Source organism: Microtus oregoni, unplaced genomic scaffold (genome assembly GCF_018167655.1).
Source record: "Microtus oregoni isolate MIOR12 unplaced genomic scaffold, Mior012 000203F_ref0000192, whole genome shotgun sequence".
Taxonomy (NCBI): Eukaryota; Metazoa; Chordata; class Mammalia; order Rodentia; family Cricetidae; genus Microtus; species Microtus oregoni.
In genome coordinates this window covers 234,325-257,262 of record NW_024544862.1, presented here as the reverse complement: position 1 = coordinate 257,262, position 22,938 = coordinate 234,325, and the positions used below count along the sequence as shown (strand labels likewise).

General features: G+C 39.3%; 1 long non-coding RNA gene across 5 annotated transcripts in view; it reads right to left on the bottom strand.

Moving 5' to 3' along the window:
• LOC121445546 overlaps window positions 1-22,938 on the bottom strand; it is a 53,770-nt gene that overhangs the window by 5,499 nt on the left and 25,333 nt on the right. For 4 of the 5 annotated variants that reach the window (XR_005973954.1, XR_005973953.1, XR_005973957.1 and 1 more), the window contains 2 exons: window positions 21,720-21,800; window positions 12,938-13,924 (listed from right to left, as the gene is read on the bottom strand). This is a non-coding gene — a long non-coding RNA (uncharacterized LOC121445546). The remainder of the gene's footprint in view (window positions 1-12,937; window positions 13,925-21,719; window positions 21,801-22,938) is intronic. The other variant, XR_005973956.1, reaches the window with a different exon arrangement.

The window sequence follows — 22,938 nt, the reverse complement described above, 5'->3', positions numbered from 1 at the left end:
GCGCCCAATTAATGTCTGTTGATGATTCACTTTTTCATTCAACAAACATTTAATGAGGCCTACAATGTGCACCAGATTAGGCAGTGTGAATACAAAGACGAATATGACACCATCCTTTCCCTGATGGATGAGAGCCATAGACACGGACAATGATAATACAACCTGATAAGTGCTAGGACACTTAGCAGGTTGTATTATATTCATCCGAGTAGGATTTCTTCAGAGGAGCACCACTCCAGGTAGCTGCTGGATCCTTGAAGTCCTCCTGAGCACGAATGTGTGCTGTTGTTCCTTTCTCTCATGCGTTGACTGTCCCCGAAACTAACAATTAAAGCTTTAATTTAGAATGCCAATGATATAATTTACATATATTTTCATGGAAACACTAAAAATTAAAAACAGTATGATGGAACGAAGGTTCGGCGTGGTGGACAATAGGCATTAAATAACACATGTATGTACTAAGTGGTTGAAGTTAGGTTTCAAAAATGCTGTGACTATTTCCAAAGCATCCTTTTCTGTGGTTATACAACAGCCTTTATACAAGTGTAACAAAATTCAAGAGGTTTTGACTTAAAATAAAGAGTAAAGGCAATATATTACTAATCAGAATACGAATGAAAAATTCATCTAGTTTCCTATATGTACTATAAGAAAAAAAATGTGATTTCATACCAGTATATCACTGAAAACAGTTTTTCTCCTAACATCCCGACAATTCAGAACATATAGATGCTATTTATCTCTTTTCATAGTCAACATAGTAACTGTAACTGACATAGCTTTTAGCATATTTCTGACTGGTAAATACTTCTAATATTCTAAGCAGTCCGATCTACTGGGAAAAAACAGGAAGCAGTCTAAGAACAACAGGCTAGCAAATACCAAGGCCTAACCCCAGAGAGCTCATAGATTCCACTCTGAAATCTTACCCTGAAGTACTCTGAGTTCATGATTAATAGAGGCCTTCGGAAAAAGGCCATCTACTATTTCCTCGGCTCACAAAGATCAATAGCATACATCTGAAGTGGAAAACATGTTTGGGGGTATTTTGTTTGTTTGAGAAGGGCTCTTGCGATGAAACCCAGAATGGCCTCACAGTCAGTATAATTTTCCTCTGTAAGCATCTCCAGTACTGGGATTATATGCACACGACAACATACCAGGCCAGTCAACACTGGCTATTTCATTCTTTTACATATTTGTGGTTTGACAGAAAAGCAACAGACAATGCTTTATTGGCAATGGAGCCAATAAAGAAGACTAATTAATTTATTCCTTCAAAATCCTCCATATTTTACTTAAAAATAAAAATCTGGAGAAAAGGCTGACAGTGAAAGCAGAGCGATCAGGACGAGAATGATGAGGAACATAACATTTCACTGTCTCATTGAGAGTCAACACTGGTTATGGCTCTTTCCACGAACTCAACACATGCTGTTGAAAACAAAGTAAACATTTATCTATTGAACGAGAGATTTCCATAAGAGTAGGGGTTTGAAGAAGGGGGTGTACATTTTTCAGTTTACTTTTCTTGCTTGTCTCCTCTAATTTTCTAGTAAGAACCCACTAGCTAACCCTTTTATCAAATACCAAAATTTTTTATTTTTAAAATTTATTTATTATGTATAGTGTTCTAGGCACCAGATCTCATTATAGATGGTTGTGAGCCATCATGTGGTTGCTGGGAATTGAACTCAGGACCTCCAGAACAGCAGTCAGTTCTCTTAACTTCTGAGCCATCTCTCCAGCCCTCAAATACCACAACTTTTGACCTTAACTATTTGTAACTACTACCAAAATCATCACAAGCATCCCTTTATGGAAAGGCTCATAATAGAAAATCAAATTCTACAACATCAAGCCAAAGCCCTGCTCTTAACATCAGTTAGAGCCTAATGTTGTAAAGTCCATGTCCATGCTTTTGACAGAAAATCTTTCTGCATTGTATGCCTCTGAATCTCATTTTTGTACATCTTTTCCCATTAAGAGTATATATACAAAATTGCATTATTCTTGAATGCTAATAAATGAGTAAACTATAGAGAAAAATATTAAGCTCAACATGGCAAAGACAGCTGAGAGAGAGAGAGGGGTCAGAATGAGGGGGTGGGGGCAGAGATAGTGACGGTGGGAGGAAACCAGAGACTCTCCCAACCCAATGAAGTGGTTTTCAACGAATTTTAGTTGAGGATTCAGATTACCAACTTGAAATAGAAGCTGTCCATCCTTAAAGTTTGACGCTGACAACATGACTTAAATAAAACAGACATCTCTCTGAGCTGAATAGGAGCTCCCATAGTTCTAGACAATGTATAAAGCCTGATTCTCATCCATACCGTGAAGAAAACACATGTGCCTCCTAAAAGCAGCTAGTACTGAATCCTGTTGAGACTGTCTGCAGGGGAAAAGAAAAGGTTAACCATGGACAAAAACCTCACTGGGAATACAACTGATAGTCTAAAACTTCTCAGTTGTTTGAATACCTGGTTTGATAATTTTTTATCAAACCAAGAGGTCACATTGCCCCGCCAAGCACTCTCTCAATTGGGAATTCCAGCTGGCTGCTTAAGGCCACGACTTTGGAATCCTGTTTACTTGTTTTTGTTTTCATCAAGATAGGATTTCTCGGTAGCACTGTCTATCGTCTATCCAGGAACTCCCTCTGTAGACCAGGGTGGAGATCTGCCCGTCTCTGCCTATGTCTTAAAGTTATGCAAACTACAGTCCAGCTTCTGTTGTACATTTTTGCGTAGAAGTCTTGGTGTTATGCTTCTGTCTCACTCAATAAATCCAGTGAAAATTAGAGACATGGTTTCCCCAAGCTGTACAAAATGCTAGACTACAGTTAGACAACAACACAACAAAAAAGAAAAAAGAAATAAAAAAGAAAACCCTACAAATAGAAGAGTATATCATGTCTGTTTTTGATAAAAGGTATGTATTACAAACAAATAGAAAAACCACTTAGCAGTACAATGAAACTGTTTAATATACACAGCTTCCTGGACTAAGTAGACAATATACTGTTTAGCATTACATCAGAAAATCTTAAAATAGACAGGAATAAAACACTCCCTCCCCAGACAAAGCCAAGGCCCTAAAACTAAACTCAAAATTCTAATGCACCAGATATTTGTGGATTTCTTTACCCCCGCCACTAGGTAGTTACAAAAAGTAAAACGTGGGGTTTGGAGATATGGCTTGGTGCTTAAGAGCACTGGCTGCTCTTTGAGAGGACCAAGATTTGATTCCCAGCACCCAAATGGCAGCTTACACCTGTCCATAACTTCTGTTCCATGGGATCTGATACCTTGACACTAATGAATGTAAAATAGTTAAATAAATTATTAAAAAAAAAGGAAAATGCACTCTGTCCAGAAATATACACCCGTTACCATTCATTAAAGCCAGCTTGAAGCATGTAAACAGCATTCCCTTGAACTTTGGTCACTCAATGCCTGATCTCCTGCCAATTATGGAGTTGTCAGAAATCCAGACGTCATATGCCTGGAATTAAATAAAGCCTTCCTTCTGTATGAAGCTTCTCTATCTCACATTTCATCCCATAAAATTAATTCTTCCCTACCCTTACCGGGATTAGTAGTAAATAAGACCAACACTCTTTACCAAATCATAGTCATAAGCTCTAACTAAGAAAAGTGATTCAAAGACCAGAAACACACACACACACTTGAGAAAGCATATAGAGCACAGTAGTAGGAACAGTATACTGATACATCCTGTGCTTTTTGTAGAAGACTACTTTTCTTAGACTGCTTTGTAAGTTCATTATTCCACCAAATATGAGACTAAAGTTATAGCCTTACAAAATCAAGATTCCCATTGTTCCTATGGAAATTTCTCAGTTCATCTGCCTCCAGTCCACTGAAGCCAAAAACAGTGGCACATCTGAGTTATGCTACTTCATCTCTCCATAAACAGATCCTAGCTATCCAGGACCAGAGTATGTATATTTACCACGAACAACAAAGGAAGGCCCACAATGACCAGAAAACTGTTTTGCTATGAACACCCCTTAAAGCACTCCAATACCATTAATGAGAAACTACCAACATTGGAAGTCAGTCTATTACCTAACGTAGAAAGTTTGATAGCATGCATCAATATAGCATTAGGTCACCTTAAACGCCAAATAAACGGGCAAAATATAACCCAGTTTATGAGCATAATGTTGAAACCACAGCAGAAAATCCATTAGTTATTAAAGGAAAGGAGGATTTGAAAAAAACAAAAAGGCCTTGCCGCTTATCATCTGACCAGTGGGTAAACTGATGTCCCCAAAGGGCAGGAATCCTGCATATCACACAGAATTGTATCTCAACTTGTGGAGATAACAGGTACTTACAAGATAGGCAGTGACTGTTAGGAATGCCGAAACTTTTTTGTGATAAAGTATTTACTTTTGCTGACTACGTGACCTTAGTCAAATTCCACTTGTTACTGGAAAATTCTGATTGGTGCAATTACAGGAAGTTCACTAGAAAACATAGTGGTAGGATCTACGGGATAGGCATAGAAGGGAAAACATCAAAAACTGTTTCCAAGGAAAGACAAATGATGGAAAAAACCTTTAAATTCAAATAGGAAAACATTCTCTGCCACACATGGGGCATGAGGCAGACAAGTAGAGAGACAAATAGAGAAATCCTATCTGCAGACTAAAAGACCAGAATAGATATTCATTTCTCTTGTCCATCCTCTGCTCAAGCCTCCCTCTTACAGGGACTGACATAGACCACACAGGGGCATATTCTCTTAGCTCATGTGGAAGTACCACATCCTACATGTTGAATGGAAGTCAGATAACCTAGGCATAGATTCTTGCTGCCAACATCTTCAAAAACAAAAAGAAATTCCATCCCATGGTCTATTCCCTGGACACAGCTGTGTCTACGACAGGTGTTGGGGCATAAACACTTCTCAGAATTCTGGGGGGAGTTGATCAACATGCTAATGCACCTATGCCTACCTCTGGATGGTACTAACAAATCCTTTTGTACCAGTAACCATTGGTGTCTTATATACACTTGCCCTTTCCAAAATCCAACTTTTTTAGGTCACCTATGCATCAAACACAATGCTTTTACTGCCACGTAGAATGTTCTAGAATTGAAATATGAAATTAAAGAAGGCATCAAGCATGTGAAAGCAGAGTTAACAAGCATTTAGCAGTGAGCCCAATTGGGCTATATCTTTAAAAGTATTACACTTAATCTGTGTATATGCTGTGTAACTGCAGGCACACAGGCACCAAAAGGATGGTGAGGGAAGGACTACATGAAAGTATCAATTCTCTTCTCCCATAAAACTGGTACTTCAAGCTTAAAGTCCAAGAATTCATTCTTTCTCTTGAATGCTTTTTAATGTGACGGTATTGGGATTTGGAAATGGAAACATTCAGGCTCTTAAACACTAACAACCTCATCTTGAAGGTCATACTGAAATCACTGCAGCCATCCGATATCACAGTGATCAAAGATGTACTTTGTGGGGACTGGAGAGATGGCTCAGAGGTTAAGAGCACTGGCTGATCTTCCGGAGGTCCTGAGTTCAAGTCCCAGCAACCACATGGTGGCTCACAACCATCTGTAATGAGATCTGGCGCCCTCTTCTGGCCTGCAAGTACACATGCATGCAGAACACTGTATATATAATAAATAAATAAATCTTAAAAAAAAAAAAAGATGTACTTTGTGTTCTAACAAACCTTATGACAGTACATGGAAGACAAAGGACACCACTACATCCAGGCTCCTTCCTTCACCCGTTTATTCTCTTCACTAGAAATCTTCCATTAACATTTTAAAAATTAATGCCCACAAGCTCCTTTCTGGAAATATATCCATCATATTATAGCATTATCTTGAGTTCTCTTAGAACTCCTCGTTTCAAGTCTAAGCTCCAGCTTTGCCATTTAGAATGTGTAGTATTCCAGAAATTTAAATTGTAGGATACAGCAGGTCTCCAAGGGAAACATGGGTGATAGCATTTGGATGAACAAAATCCTGTTCTTACTTCATAGAGAAAGCTATGCCCTTCTGCAGTTTCGTAAAAACGGACATTCGAAATCTCACCAGCACACATAGGTGACTAATGGCTTTCCTTTCATAGCATTCTATTCTCTGAGGAACAAATAAGGAGTTAAGTTTTTTTTTTTTTTTAAATCATCTTTCGGGAGCATTGGAATCTTTTCTGAAGAAAACTGTCTTCCCCTAACAAATATTAGATCAGTGAACTAATATTTTCAATTGTCAAGTTGCTAGCCCATAAGTGATGGCAGCAACTATAATCCCAATATTTGAAAGGTCGCTCTGCTCTACATGAGTTCTACGCCAGGCTGGTCTTTCCTTGAGTAAAAAACCACTTTTTTTGTTTGTTTTTTAGTAATGCTGAAGCTGGTGGCTTCTAAATTCAAGTATTCAGGAGGGCGAGGATGATCTACATAATTCAAGGCCAGGATTACGTACATTAAGACCCCGCTTCAAACAAACAAACAAACAAGCAAGAACTGCTGATAAGATATAAGACAAACCTGAATTCCATAATGCACTACTGTGGGGGGAGGGGGAGGGAAATGGGAGGCTGGGAGGAGGCGGAAAGTATTTCAATTAAAAAAAAAAAAGCACACTAATGCTGACTGGCATTTTATGGAGGGACACCTTGGGACACAAATACATTTTCCCAATAGCCATATGCCATTGAAACCAAAATTGGAGTAAGATAGATGTTAGGGGGATGGGCAAAGGGCTATGTGCTATTATTAGTAATGTAATATTAGCTGCTGAGAGTACATTCTCTGTGAAATACTATGCAGCCTTTTTCTTCTTTGAAACGTAGCAAACTGAAGTTCTTTCCTTCATTTTCCATGCTCATGTACCCCATACCTAACTCTTGCATTCATAAACTTTGGAACACAATTCTGAATATTAATTACTATTCCACTCCTGGGATTTCCATTTTGATCTTTAATAGATAAGTCAAGCTATTAATAAAGCTAGTATTAAGTGTTTGCCTTAGTTTTGAACAAGACCAGAGAAACAAGCCTGACTGTGCTCACACATTTAAAAAAAAAATTCAACGGGGCCTAATCAACGAATTCACTATTGAGGGTTCTTTTCTCAAACCACTTATAGGCAAAAAAGGACAATAGTAGGCTGTCCCCTGTCTGTATCTAACAGTGCAAGGACTCTGTGTGGGTTAACTAAAGGAATCTCTCAGATTCGAACCAAGACATTAAAGATAAAAATGGCGCAGTAAAAATGTAACAAACCTCATTGTTAGGAATGGCTCAGAGGACAGGATGAATCTTAGGGAGTTTTAGGGCATACTACTTCCATTGGCCAGTTGTTCTCAACCTTCGCAATGCTGTGGCCACAAGTGGAAAACGAATACCCTAGCTAAAGAGAAAAAGAATAATGTGTAGGATAAAGCTAAAAAGTTAAATGGAGGCTAAAGATGGTAGAAGACTGGGTCCAGAAAAACCATGCAGAGCCTGGTTGATGGCACTTCCCTTGAAGAATGTTTGTCTTGGTAGTTTTATAATGATCAAAGGACAATGCTGAAAAAGAAAAAAAAAACAAAAGGAAGAAGGCAGGATTCTCACTCACGACAGCTGCTGTACAAGGCTGGGCTTTTCTTTATGTTCACCAAAGCACATACTAATATATTGATTCTATTTAATGAAATACCATATTTTGTTCTTTGATAACAAGTACTTAGAATTTGTTTTGCTAAAAGGAAAAGCTCCTCTCTTCACCTTAATCCAGAAGGTCACAAAGGACAGAAGCTTTAGTTTTGGTTTCCTTCTTTTTGGATAAGGTGGCTGAAGTTAATCACACAAATCTATGTGAAAACTGGGGAGGCCTAACCTATCTTATCTTCAAGACTGAAAGCCGGGAATCTCATTGTCAGCTTTTACAATGTCCTGTGACACACCCTTGAAAGGAGCCTGAAAGTCTGTCTCGGGTCTTTGTCCTGAGAGCCAGATGACCCCGTGACAACAACACCTTAAGCAGTGACTCAAAGAATAATCAGCAGTCCTTTCTACATTGAATGCTAAGCAATAAGGACTTGATAAGAAATTCATGGCAACCCAATAGAATCAGAACTGAGATCAGCATCATTGAGACTAGTGTTCCAAAGGCCCTGGCAGGAAGGCAGAGATATTTAAACTATGACTTAGCCTATCACCATCCCTGAAGAATTGAAGTTTCCTGAGGAGTCTCATGCTGAGCCAGAGAGTAAAGCTGAAGGACAATTACAAACTGCCACCAGAAGAGATCTCACAGTTCGGACAAAATTTCAACCAACGGATGCACATCTTATAATTTTTGTTATCCTTCTTTTTTTTTTATTGGTGAGGGGTTCTTGTTGAGACAAGGTCTTAAGTATTAATTGTAGGCCTCCCTAAGTAACCTAGCCTGGACTTAGGCCACCTGACTGAATGTGGGTGGTCTTACAAAGCAATGCTGGGGAGAGTGGGCCCCAGGACCCCCCGTTTATGCTTTGTTCTATAAACCTGTATCAACAGTATAGAAAAAGTGGAGAGAATGTAGGCGTGTTTTCCTCCCCTGTTTGGCAAGTTCATTCCCCCCCCCATTGATTTCTTTCTAATTTCTTTTTTTTTTAAAGATTTTATTTATTTGTATACAGTGTTTTATCTGTATGCTTGCTAGCCAGAACAGGGCACCAGATCTTATTACAGATGGTTGTGAGCCACCATGTGGTTGCTGGGAATTGAACTCAGGACCTCTGGAAGAGCAGTCAATGCTCTTAACCTCTGAGCCATCTCTCCAGCCCCCTCTTTCTAATTTCTTAAGGAAAAAAAAAAGTATGTTGGAAAATGGTGCAATAAATTCCAACACACACTATATGTTAACTAGAAAAATCAAAGTGCTGTCCAAGAATAGTTCATCCATGGATGACCAAACCTGGTATTTTCATGTCAGTGCCTAAATACAGGCCAAAATTTCAATCCTAAATTCAATTTTTACTTCCTTGAATGGACACTTTTATTAAAATGCCATCTATCCCTTTTATTTATTTTTTTTCCTGGTGATGAGGGTGAAACAGAGGCATTTCTGGCGCACGCCTTTAATCCCAGCACTCGGGAGGCAGAGGCAGGCGGATCTCTGTGAGTTCGAGACCAGCCTGGTCTACAAGAGCTAGCTCCAGGACAGGCTCCAAAAACCACAGAGAAACCCTGTCTCGAAAAACCAAAAAAAAAAAAGAAACAGAGGCATTTCACAAGGTAGGACCTTAGTAGTCAGGCCTAGCCTAATACTATTTACATGTTAACTCTCCTAACCATTTGATGAAAGCAGTTCAATGGTATTAATACAGCCATGTATTATTATGCACCTTTCTGCAGAATTTGTAAATTTTGTAAACCTGACACTGAATATCCTGTCACAACCAGTATTCTACTGATTATGAACTGAGGTCATGTATCATGCCAAAAAATTTTGGAATGCAAAGTGTTACACTGTTTTATGCATTTAGAGTCAGCACTGGCCTATGTTGCTTTAGGTTATTTAAGCGCTAGCTTTCTCTCTCTCTCTTTCTCTCTGTCTCTCTCTCTCTCTGTCTCTCTCTCCCCCCTTTTCTTTTTGGCACAGGGTCTCTCTACAGCAGCCTAGGCTGGCCTCAAACTCACAAATATCTTCTTCAGGACTGGGATTAGTGGTCTGTGCATCTATGCCTGCCTAAAAAAACAAAGACAAAAACGAACTAATTATTTTGCATTTTTAAAGGAAAATCAAAATTGCACAAAATTCCTACTCAGCATAAAGTCCACGAAGGCATTTCAGCAGCAAATCAAAAGAAAACAGCGCGCGTATCATATAGCCCTAAGTGAAAATATCAAGCCAGAAGTAGATGAGGTAAATGGAGGTGTTTTACCCCTCATTACCGGAAAATGTGAAGCAGAAAGAATCAGGAAAATGCTGACAAAAGCAAAGTAGAAAAGTTTTCTCAAAATAAAGGGTACGAGCGATTTATATTCAAACTTTAGAAGCAGAATCTACCCAAAACTATTAGTATAAAAGCCCATAAAGATAAACTGAAATACTGTTTCTGGCAATGATCTAAAGATTATCACTCTGGAACTATAAAACCTTTAGCTAATATTATAAAATATTTGTGGGTGAAACAGGACAGAAAAGAAAAAATTAAGGGGCATAAGAAGGGAAAGAAGGCCGGGGGTGGGGGTGGGGGTACATGGCTTTAATACTGGCATTCCTGAGGCAGATGCAGGCAGGGTTCCAGGACAGCCAGGGTTGTTACACAGATAAACCCTGTGTTGGGGAGCGGGGCAAAGGGATGAGAAAGGGACTGACTAATAGTCAAAGACTTCAACACAGCCAATAAAGCCAAACTGCATCTCAAAAATGATCTGACAAAGAATGAAGGAGCTATGTTTGCCGAGGACCAAGAACGTTTGCAACTTTCAGTCTTATCTCAAAAAACCCTTTTATAATTTTACTTACAAAAGAAAATCCTCAAAGGTATGAAACAAGTATACCAGCTCAACTACTTTTACTAAACTTTTAAACTTGAAAACTTAAGCTTTGATTAATCTTTAACTTTTATTGAAATCCTTTGTGACATGTAATTTAAAAGCCGCAGGACTATATACAAAGAAACTGTAAATACACCTAACTTCAACTCAAGAAGCCTTGAAATTATGCATATCATCCTTGTCCTCTCCACTTACTTAATAAGCGTACTAAGCTTCACCATGCTCACACTGAAAAAATCAATCATCTAAGTTATCTGCATAACATTCTCTAAGTGGAAAGAGACCTCCTCAGGCTGCAGGGGTATGTCTCCCTCCTGTCAGACATCGGGCCATTTTTAACTGCCACATTGAGGAATCAACTATTAACGTTCGGGGGGGAATGCAACTTAAAAAGAGGGCTTAAGGACGTGTCTCAGAACACTTACCTAGCCTTGTTAAGCTCTAATGGGCTTGGATGCAAATAGTTCAGTCAGTAGTAAATTGTTTGCCTAGTATGCTTGGTGCATGGTCCTGGGTTCAATTCTTAGCATCACAAGAAAACAAAACACCCTTGGTTCAAAAGGTGAAAAAAATCTTCCAGAAAACGAGAAGGTGAGTATAATCCCTAAGATGAACAAGGTGGAGAAAATTGCCTCTGCCTGTTGTCCTCTGATTCCACACCCTGCTATGGCCGTTCCACATATGAAGACAAAAACAAATAGCTATGCTCCCATGTGCATGTTCTTCGCCCTCACTGTTTCCCCTCCCTCCCTTCTAGTACATAAATATAGGGTTAACAACTTGAGGCTGAAGAGATGACTCAGTGGGCAAAGCACTTTCTGGTAAAATTTTAGAACCCAGGTTGGGATCCCTAGCACAAGCTGAATGCTCCATAGTGTTAGTGTTGGCAGGACAGCTCATTTCCAATCCCAGTGCTTGGGAGGCGCAAACAGGGATTGCCGGGAGCAAGCTGTCTGCCTAGACAAAATTGGAGGCGTTTTGGTTCACAGAGAGATTTTGATTGTAAGGTAGTGAGTATGAGGAAGACAATTAATAGGCATACCTGCACACATGGAAACACAAACACATGCACGACACACGCACACATATATATAGCACAAAAAATGCAAAATGCTTGAGTAGCTGGGTAACATGAGAAAGGAAAAGTGTAGCACAGAATATGGCTTGCCCTCAGTGGAAACAGTCCACATAAGCCCTGTTTTCTTGCTTCACACCCACCCCAGCTCCCATCACCACATCATACTGGCTCAAAGTCAGGGCTTAACGTAGTGGGTAAGTCCAACTTGCTGATTTTGCCAGGCATGATGGCAAAAGCTTATAATCCCAGCACCTGGGAGACACAGGAAGGAGGATCGGGAGTTCAGAGCCATCTTGATGACAGAGCAAACTCAAGACCATTGTGTGCTACATGAGAATGCCTCTCAATTTAGGTTTCAGACAAAAGTCTTAATGTGTATATTAAAATGATGCATATGGGGGTAGATGGGCATGCGTACAGTGAGTGCAGCAAGCTATGGTTGCTGGTCATTGAACCGGCTCCGCAGGCAGTTGTGAGCTGCCTGACTGGGTGCTATGAAATTACTCAAGCTACCACATGCCTGTGTTGTGCTTTTAAGCATAAAACCTCTGTAGCCCTAGAATGTCGCTTGACTTTGACTAAATATTGTATTGCTAAGGAGACATGTATACAGGGAATGGTAGTTTGTTCAAGGCATGTAACTCAGTATCCAGTAAAGTCATTTAACTCACAGAAAACAATTACATTAAACCAAAGATACAAACATAGTTAGGACAAACAAAAAATTTACAACAATATTGATTTTTGGTTACTTGATAGGACTCCTGTTTTGCTGTTTTTATGTCCATATAATGGTCTATTAATTCCTAGATATCTCAGCCTAATTTATACAAATGTACCCAAAATTGTAGTCCAGCTCTACTTTTACCAAGAAACGTGCCCCAAACTGGACTGAAACAAGAATTGCTCTACACACCCTTATTTTGTAACATAATACAGTGACATGACAATAGCACAATTCAGAAGAAGCAGGCGCCGCTGTAAGATTATTAAAGCATTTATAAACATACTCTGCTGCCCTGAAGAACTAAAATCAAAACACTTTTTTTCAAGCTACTCAAGTTTCCTTTGTAGAGAGGCCTGAAATTCTGGCAATGTTGGATCGACCTTTCCAGAAAATTAGCAGTAAGCAAGTATTAGTATATCCTTTCCCTTTAGATGCATTCTGCACATTGGGTTGGTCATGTTCTGAAAGACTCCCCCACCCTCTCAGAAACACTTGTCCCTTGGCATCCAGTACTCTCTATGATAAGTTAAAGGACAGCAAAGGAAAAACACCATGAAAACCAGCTTTTCAAGAAAAAAGAGAGTGATACCAGGAATCATGTCACACATGTTCCCCATCTGGATTCTGCAGGCATTTGCAACTGAAACCCCTGAAACAGAGGATGGGAGAAGTCAGTTCTCAACTGTACATCAGAAACCATTGGAAACAAGCAGAGGCATCATCATATAAAGCAAGCGGAACTGGGTATTTATAGAAATCAATAAACGGAGGCGAAGGAGAAAGATGCATTGCAAGCCAACATGCAACACAAAGATGAGGCCATTAGAGCCTACACTAGTGTGAAAGCATAAGGAAGCAAAACAAGAGAAAGAAGAAGCAAAAGGAAAGCTATCCAAATACATGAACAAGAGCAAAACAGAAGTGGATGGGAAAGCCGTTGCCTAATAGGAGGCATAAAACACGAACACTAAGCAGAGTGACTGGGCAGCTCAGCCAGCTACATGAAAGGCACAGGTCAGCATGAACACGTGCGTCCTTCTGATGTTCATTGCAGTGGAACTTTAGACTCATTTTCTGATAGTCTTTCATTTAAAAAAAATTATATTTTGCCATAGAAGGAAGGAGGAAGAGAAAGGAAAATTGAGTAAGCAAACTGTGAGCCTGTATTACCAAGGGCCCACGAGAAGACTACTCAAGACAGTTTATACCCAAATGAAAGTCTTTATTCCAGCTGGCTGGAACTAAATCCAATTATTTGGACACCTAGTAACAACAGCCTGAGTGTCCAGAGCACAGGTTTTTGAAATTAAAATCTAAATCCTGGCATTTCAGTTGTCAGCTACAGGGGAGCTTCACAGAAGCAGAGAGTTTAAAAGTGACTATTAAGTGGTTACCTGGAAGGGGGCCTGCACAGCAGAAGGCAGTTTAAAAGTCACTAAGATAAGCACTTACCTGGAGGGGGGCCTGCACAGGCAAGGAGTTTTACGTCACTAAGATAAGCAGTTACCTGGAGGGGTTCCTGCACAGGCAGGGAGCTCATCAATGCACTAAGATAAGCTCTTACCAGAAGGGGGTCCTGCACAAAAAAAAAAAGGCAGATGACTAAAATAAGCAGTTACCTGGAGGGGGTCTTGCCAAGGCAGGGAGTTTAATAGTCATTAAAATAAGCAGTTATCTGGAGGGGGTTCCTGCAGAGGCCAGCAGTTAACAGTCATTAAGATAAGCAGTGACCTGGAGGGGGGTCCTGCACAAAGAGGCAGTTTAAGTCACACCAAGATAAGCAGTGACCTGGAGGGGGTCCTGCACAAAGAGGCAGCTGGAGTTACGGAAAGAGAAGTTAGCTAGGACATACTGACCTTAGGTTTCTAGAACAAAGTTGCGTAGTTTTCCAGGAGACTCTCCATCAAGGAAATCAGATTCTGCTTAAACCTGAATGGCCTCAGCAGGAATACAAGATGGAGGAACTTTTGTTCTGTTTTTCTCTGTCACACACGGTGGTGTATGCCTATAATGCCAGCATCTCAGCACTCAGAAGACTAAGGCCAGCAATGGATATACAGGATTAAGGCTAGTGTGGTCAAAACCATATATAAAACAAAGCAAAATAAAACAATAAGATTTTATGCCCACTAGAAAATGGGTCTGGAGTTGGAGAGATGGCTCAGTGGTTAAGAGCACTGAGTGTTCTTACCGAGGACCCGGGTTCAATTCCCAGCACCCACATGGCAGCTCACAACTGTCTGAAAATCCAGTTCCAGAGGATCTGACACCTTCACACCAATGCACATAAAATAAAGTTAAATAAACGATAAAAAAAATTTATAAAGAAAATGAGTCTGAGAGAGACTTGGAAATTACTGAATTAAGTTCATCTAATCAATCAGATTTAAATAAATTCAGAATTCAATATACAGCATCAGTCCTACACACACTCAAATTATTTCTTAAGGAAACTTGAAAAAAAATCAAATAAGCAAGGCTAAGAAAGCATTCTTGATACTATGTATACTTCAAAACCACAACTGCTAAGCCATCCCCAAGCCCTACCCCCAAAAAGGATCAGATTCAAGGGCTTTAGGACATCTCCTGATAAACTGGCCAAAATCCCAAGACTTGTCATAACACAAAAGTTTTCCTCAAAAGGATAAGGTGACAAAATTCTATATAATTTGAAATTTTGAAAAACAAGATCTTGGAGTACCGTTTAGTTGTAGAACACTTGTCTAGCATATATGAGATCCTAGCTTCAATCCTTAGCACTACTGAATAAATACACGTAAGTTAGGTATCTCCTCTTCAGGAAGCAGAGACATGAGAATCAGGATGACAGTCTAGACTCAGCTATCATGGCAACTTTGATGTCAGCTTGTGTCTCAAAAATATAATAGATAAAACAAAGAAACTAAGTCAGATAAAGGAGTAAACAAATTTATGGAAGAAAATACTATCATCGATGGAAGAATCAGGAAAGATTTAAGATACAGTTATGAACCAATTTGCAAAAGAATGACTCAAAAGCTATAAATAAACAGAAGCTATTCATCTACAGTAGGGCAAATAGGATGAGGAAGTTAGTTAGCAGAAGGGAAAAAGCAAGAAAATGCTAGGAGAACGGGGTTGTAGAGCTACCTGTGAGATTGACAGAGTTTACCAGAGAGGCTGTCAAGCTCCAAAGACAGTCAGATATGATATCACTTCGGTGCTAGCTTGCCTTTCAAGTTTCAAAGCAATTAAATAATACGGGTTATACTTTCATTAGCTGGATTGATTTAGGGTGATGAAATTTTGATTTACACATAGGGTGAAAAGACATCCACATATAACTAACAATAGTAGAAAATGGCCTAGACCTGATAAATACTCCATACATACAAAGAAAGATGCAGGTAGAAAGGCCATGCCCAGAGATACAAAAACCTCAAGTTAAGACTGATGGAAGTCTTAAGGAGAGAGGATATTAAGTAGACAGTCTAAGGATTCCTGTCCTCAACAAAAGCAAGGTAACATGAACAAAGAACCAGAGATAAGCTGCAACAGTCATGATACTCCACTAGAGACAAGTTTTAGAAACTTAAATGTTCATACAATGAAATATGGATTGAGAGGAATACACTTCCAGATGGTGATAGCTACTTTTAATTTTTAAAACACACCTGGGAAGCTGGAACCTGAATTGAGGAACTGTCTTCATTAGATTGGCCTAGGGCCATATCTGGGGGAATTTTCTTGATTGCTGTGGGTTGCAGGGCCCAGCCCATTAGTCATACTACTGCTAGGCAGGTGAGCCTGGGCTGTATGCGAGAGATAGCTGAGCAATGCAGAGAAACAAGGCAGCAAGCATTCCTCCATGGTTTCCTCAGTTCCTACCTTAAGGTCCCTGCCTTGGCCTAGCACAATGACATGCTGTCCTTCTCCAAATTTTTGTCATTCAGTGTTTAACCACTGTAAGAGTAAGCAAATTACAGCAAAAGGAATGCAGCTGCTTGGCATTTTAATAAAATAAATCAACTTTACAGCATAACACACAATACTAATGACAGAAGTACGTGTTTAGCTAATCTCTGTGTTCTTTGAAATGAAAAAAAGTGTGGTATGCAAATGTCATCAGCAGCAACAAACTGGATGCTTAAAAATCACAGTTGAGCACGGTGACACCTCTAACTCTGGTTGATTATTGACAATCGCTGCAGGTTAGGAGTCAATCAGAATTACACAGGGAGATTTACAGGACTGGGCTAAAGAGCCAGACTCCCAGAAAAGAAAACAACTAAAACAAAACAAAAAAGCTTCCAAGATTTTACAAAGGAGGGACTAGAAAGATGTCTCAGCACGAAGAGCATATTCTGTTCTTACAAATGTTCCAGGTTCTGTACCTTCAGTTCTAGGGATCTGTAACCCCTTTTCTGACTTCTGTGGGCACTACACACGTGACAAACTTACATACATGCATGTAAGACAGTAACAGAAAACAAAAGAATCTTGAAAGGATATACCGGAGGATTAGAGTCATAAACATTAGAAGTAAAACGTCATAAAGCAGGTATGGGCAAACTGCAGCCTCCACACAAACACAGCTCACTCACATTTTATGAAATGGTTTTGTTGGAACACTAATGCACTTGTTTTTATATACTGCCTATATTTGTTTTCATTCAACAACAGCAAAACACATACAGCCCATAAAAATGAAACTGCAAACCCTGTCTCGAAAAACCAAAAAAAAAAAAAAAAAAAGAAATAGTTACAGGACAGGCTCCAAAACCACAGAGAAACCCTGTCTCGAAAAACCAAAAAAAAAAAAAAAGAAAAGAAAATATTCCAAATTGGCATGAGAGTATAAACCAGTGGTGGCAAAGCTGAGTGGACACTCACAGAGGAGCTGAGAGAATAGTATATTATGTTAGAAGCAGAATACTGGAAAAGGATTTTGAAAATTAGTACTACTGAAATCCTTACAGCTATCCATAGTGTACCTCCCAGCCCTGAATGTGCAAGATAGTGCGAATACTAATTATAGGTGGGTTGAGAGCTAGCTGAGCACTGTCAACTCGCCCGGCACCCACCTGGAGGCTCACAGCCATCTTCAGCTCCAGTTCCAAGGAATCCAACATCTTCTGTCCTCCACAAGGACCAAGGCACACATGAGATGTGCACACACATATATGTATAAAATAACTTTTTTAAAAAAGAAAATCCACTGAACAGTGGTGGCATATATCTTTAACCCAGCACGTGGGATACAGAGACAGGAAGACTGTGAGTATAAATCAGACTGCTCTACGGGTTAGTTTCTTTTTTTTTTTAATATTTATTTATTTATTATGTATACAATATTCTGTCTGTGTGTATGTCTGCAGGCCAGAAGAGGGCACCAGACCTCATTACAGATGGTTGTGAGCCACCATGTGATTGCCGGGAATTGAACTCAGGACCTTTAGAAGAGCAGGCAATGCTCTTAACCACTGAGCCATCTTTCCAGCCCTATGGGTTAGTTTCTTGACAGCCAAAAGCACAGAGAAATCTGTCTTGGAAAACCAAAACAACAAAGAAACAAAGACAAACAATCCCCCTCAAAACAAATAATAGTAAAATAAATAAGATTATATGATGTATGCCAGAAATAAGGCACAAATCATGGCACCAATGCATAATTCCAGGTAGGGAGAATGGCGTTGAGGCTAAATTAGAAGGATGATAAGTTAAAAAAAATTGTCTGGGCTATAGTAGAGTAAGTTTAATAATGGCCTCAGCAATGTTAAAAGAGATGTTAAATATAATAAAGCTCAACGGCAGACTACTGCTTCACAAGCAAGTACAAGCTTAGTACTTCACCTTTCAGTGCCAGAGAAGATCTGGACAAATGAAGCCCTGTGTTAGATCACCAGAACTGTTGAAAAAAAAAATAGTGCCCTGGGCCTCTAATCATAGAATGCAGAAGTAGGAACGCGAAAATCATGCTCATCCTAAGTTACACATTGACTTTAAGGCCAGCATGAGCTTTGTAAGATCCTGTTTATTGGGGTAGAAGGGTTCAAAATATTACACAAAATCCTTAAATATCATTCTAAAAGAACCTATTTCAATCCAGGAGGGGTGGCATACACATTTAATCCCAGCAGTCAGGAGATAAAGGCAGGCGGATCTCTGTGAGTTTGATGCCTGCCTGGTCAACAGAATGAATTCCAGGATAGGATCCAAAGCTACAGAGAAACACTGTCTTGAAAAAACAAAACAAACATATTTCACAACAACATAAAAATGGTAAAAAAATAGGGGCTGAAGAGATGGCTCCACAGATAAGAGCACTGGCTTTTTCCCCTAAAATATCTGGGTTCAAGTCCTAGCAACCACACGGCAGTTCACAACTGTTTGTAACTCCAACTCCAAGGGATCTGACTCTCACATACAGACAAACATGAAGGTAAAACCCCAATATACATTAGAAAATAAATCTTTAAAAAATTGTAAAAATGAATGGATTATAAACGATAGGAAATTATCCTTATGCTCATTTTATGAAAAGTAAGTGGAAACTAGGTGTATTATTCGTGTCACATGCCTGTAATTCTAGTACCTGGAAGGCTAAGGCAAGAGGATGTGAATTTGAGGTTGGGCTGGACTCAAAAAAAAGGAAAAAGCAAGGGGCTGGAGAGATGGCTCAGAGGATAAGAGCATTGCCTGCTCTTCCAAAGGTCCTGAGTTCAATTCCCAGCAACCACATGGTGGCTCACAACCATCTGTAATGAGGTCTGGTGCCCTCTTCTGGCCTGCAGGCATACACACAGACAGAATAGTGTATACATAATAAATAAATAAATTAATTTAAAAAAAAAAGAAAAAGCAAACAAAAATACTGAATACACATATAATAGGTCAAAGAAAAGGAAACTTGAAGTTGGGCAGTGGTGTCACATGCCTTTAATCCCAGCACTTGGGAGGCAACGGCAGGCATATCTCTGTGAGTTCAGCCTGGTCTACAGAGCGAGTTCCAGGACAGGCCCCAAAGCTAAAGAGAAACTGTCTCGAAAGAAAGAAAGAAAGAAAGAAAGAAAGAAAGAAAGAAAGAAAGAAAGAAAGAAAGAAAGAAAGAAAGAAAGAAAGAAAGAAAGAAAGAAAGAAAGAAAGAAAGAAAGAAAGAAAGAAAGAAAATGATATTCGAACTTCCTACATATGTATTTTTAGGTTAGGCCAGACAAAATATTTGAAATATGATATAATAAATTTCAATATGTGATCAAGCCTGGTTGCTCAAGCCTTAATTCCAGCCTTTAGGAAACTAAGTTAAGAGAATTGCCTTGAGTTTGTGGCCAGACTGAATACAAGACTCCCTAGGCTATATAGAATACCAACTAAATCAAACCATTGTCTCTGAAGCTAATATGTTCCATCCCATGTCTTGAACCACAATAAAAATCAAATTCACAAAACAAACAGACATCAAAGTTGCAACTAAGTATAAGAAACTCACACCTAGTCAGATAGGTAGGTGGTGGCTCACGCCTTCACCCTAGCACTCAGGAGGAAAAAGATTGGGCTTTGAAGCCAAACTGCTCTATAATGCAAGTTCCAGGACAGCATGAAGTACAGAGAAACCCTGTCTTGTGAAATCAAAGCAACCAGCGCACCAACAAAAAAACTCCAATTGTCTAACGTATTTGAGATTGCCGGCTCTATTCCCAGCACTGCAAATGTGAAGGAGGGTGAGGGAGATGGCTCAGTGGAAAAAGACGGATTTGGCGGGACCCATCTGTAAGCCAGCAGTCCTACAGTGAGATGGAAAGTACAATGAAATTCCCCGGAGCAGAGGCAAATTAGCAAGGAGTGCACAGCAGTACGGTGACAAGCACACGGCAGAAACAAGAGAAACTGGCTCAGTGAGACAGAAGAAAGGCTTGAAAGCTGTCCTTTCTCCACACACTGCATACAAGTGAGCACCTGGACTCACTAACCCACTCACAAATACAAACAGTAAAGAGTTAAAAAAAAATAAAACGGAAGCTGGGCATGATGTCACATGACTTAATTTCCAACACTTGGGAGGCAGAAGGAAGACTGATCTATAGAGCTATTTCTAGGACAGCCAAGAAGAAACTGTCTCAAAAAACTGCAACAACAAAAGCAGGAAATAAAACTCAAAAAGCCAAGAAATAGCCTGTTTTATATAATTAGGAATCAAAAATGCACAAAATAAAATATTAAAGGAGAATGTTTTGCTTTCAAATATTAAAATTGTTTTTCTTTCCTTTTCTGTGATATTTGAGAATAGAATTACATAACAGGTAGTACATGCTGACAGCCATCTTGCAGTGATGTTCCAGCCTCAGCCTTCCAACTGCTGAAATTACAGGCATGAGCCACTATATTCATCTTGCAATTGGTGAATTGTTAAAAAATAAAAATACTTACTGGGGCTGGAGAGATGGCTCAGCGGTTAAGAGCACTGCCTGCTCTTCCAAAGGTCCTGAGTTCAATTCCCAGCAGCCACAGATGGCTCACAACCATCTGTAATGAGGTCTGGTGCCCTCTTCTGGCCTTCAGGCATACACACAGAAAGAATATTGTATACATAATAAATAAATAAATAAATATTTAAAAAAATACTTACTATAGTTTACTAGTATAAATGTGTGACGTGTGAAAATGGCTAGTCTTATAGTCACTACAAGAACTGTCCACTTCATCCAATCTTAGGAAATCAGCATGATAGTTAACTGACCTACAACTACAAGCATGCTAACTTTAACTTTCTCTATGTAGATATAATTAAAAGAGCAGTTTGGGCTGGAGGGTAGCTCCCTGGAAGTGGGCTTGCCTAGCCTGTAACACTCCTGGGTTCTAGCCTCCAGCACAGCAGAAAAAGGTAGAAGGGAGAACAGTAACTGGGATGAATCTAAATAGCAACTGTAAATCAATGGCCTCTATTCAAACCTTGGGATACTGCGTGCCAGTTTGAAAATGGTGCCACTAAAGCATATTTAATTGCATGGCATATGTTTGACATCTCCTTAGTTGGAAAAAGCAGGCAAAAAACCTATCATTAGTGAGTCCATCAACAAATGACTCAAAATTTGAACTCAGAAAGAAAACACTAATGAATTAAACAAAGAATAAAATTATAAATAGCAAATTTAACAAACTGAATTCAAAGTCCTTGGGAGTATAGAGTTTTTTTTTTCACAAATGTAAGGCTAGCTCAGTCTTAAAAAAGCTATTGAATGCAACAAATAACAGAAAATGGCCAAAGAGAAAAGAGTTGTTTTCTTTTGTTGTTGTTGCTGTTGAGATAAGTCTTATTATACAGCCCTGACTGAGCCCTAGCTCAGTCTCCAAAGTGCTGGCCTTCCAGAAATAAGCCTTCAACAATTGCTTACCTAATAGAGTTAGATACCTGTTCCTTTCTTTGTTCATCTGTCCTTTGGAGATATTCATGGCAGCATTAGTTACTCAGAATCCTGAAAGTCAAATAGAAGAACTGACATGGTAAATCATGAAAACCATAGTTTTTAACTTGGCTATTAGGACTGTGTTATAACCAAAGGAAAAAAATATACATAGAATATAAAATGTCGTACATGGGCTCATGTGTTTGAACACTTTGGCCCCAGTCACGGGTGCCTTGGTATTCATTGAATCTTTGATAAGGGCAGCATAGTTGGCAGAAGTGGGTTAATGCAAAAAGAGCTTTGAGGAAAATAGCCACCCAGCCTTACTAGTGCCCCATTCTCCCTCAGAATGCTAGAATAGCCAAAATTTGCCACAGCGATGGTGGGAGCATCACCCATCCACACTATGATGGACTGTATTTTCTGAAACTGTAAGTCAAACAACAAAGCCATGGGCTGGCAAGATGCCTCAGTGCTTTCAAGTCTGACCATCTGAGTCCCATCCTTGGGACTCATTCGGGGAAAGGAAAGAACCAACTTCTTATTTATTCTAAAATAAGGCAATATGTATCTAAGTTTTACCTTGAGATTATAAAGAATTCCTTTGTTCAGACCTAATGCTTAGTGCCCCTACCATAAAAAGGTGGGTTCAGAAACCGGACTTTTGCCGCAGCCTAATAAAAGAAAAAAATCTCTGGCTGTGGTCTCAGCTAGCTGATAAGCTTTTTGTGCACCATGAAGATTTTTTATTTTTATTTTTTTCCTGGATTTTGGTTTCTGGAATAAAGTTTGCTTCTGGTTTATTAAACTTTGGTGGTTTGTCAACATCTTTGTGTGACCTTCCCCTGCCGGACCCAACAAAGGGGAGAAAAGAAAGGAGGAAATGATAAAATATTATATATAAAGGAAAAGAAAGCAGAAAATAAGGGTGTGATGTTTCACACCTATCCCTTACTCATAGTATTGAGGAGACACAGGAAATATTTGCAATTTACAAACATCCTTGATCACATAACAAGATTCTGCCACAAAAAACAAAAGAAAACAAAACAAAACCAACCAACCAAACAAACACCAAACAAAGAAAAAACAAAAGCAACATGAAAGCTTGGAGATGGCTCAGTCGTTAAGGGCTCTGAGCACTCTTCCAAATGATCAGGGTTTAATTCACAGCATCCCCAGCCATTTGCAACTGCAATTCCCAAGA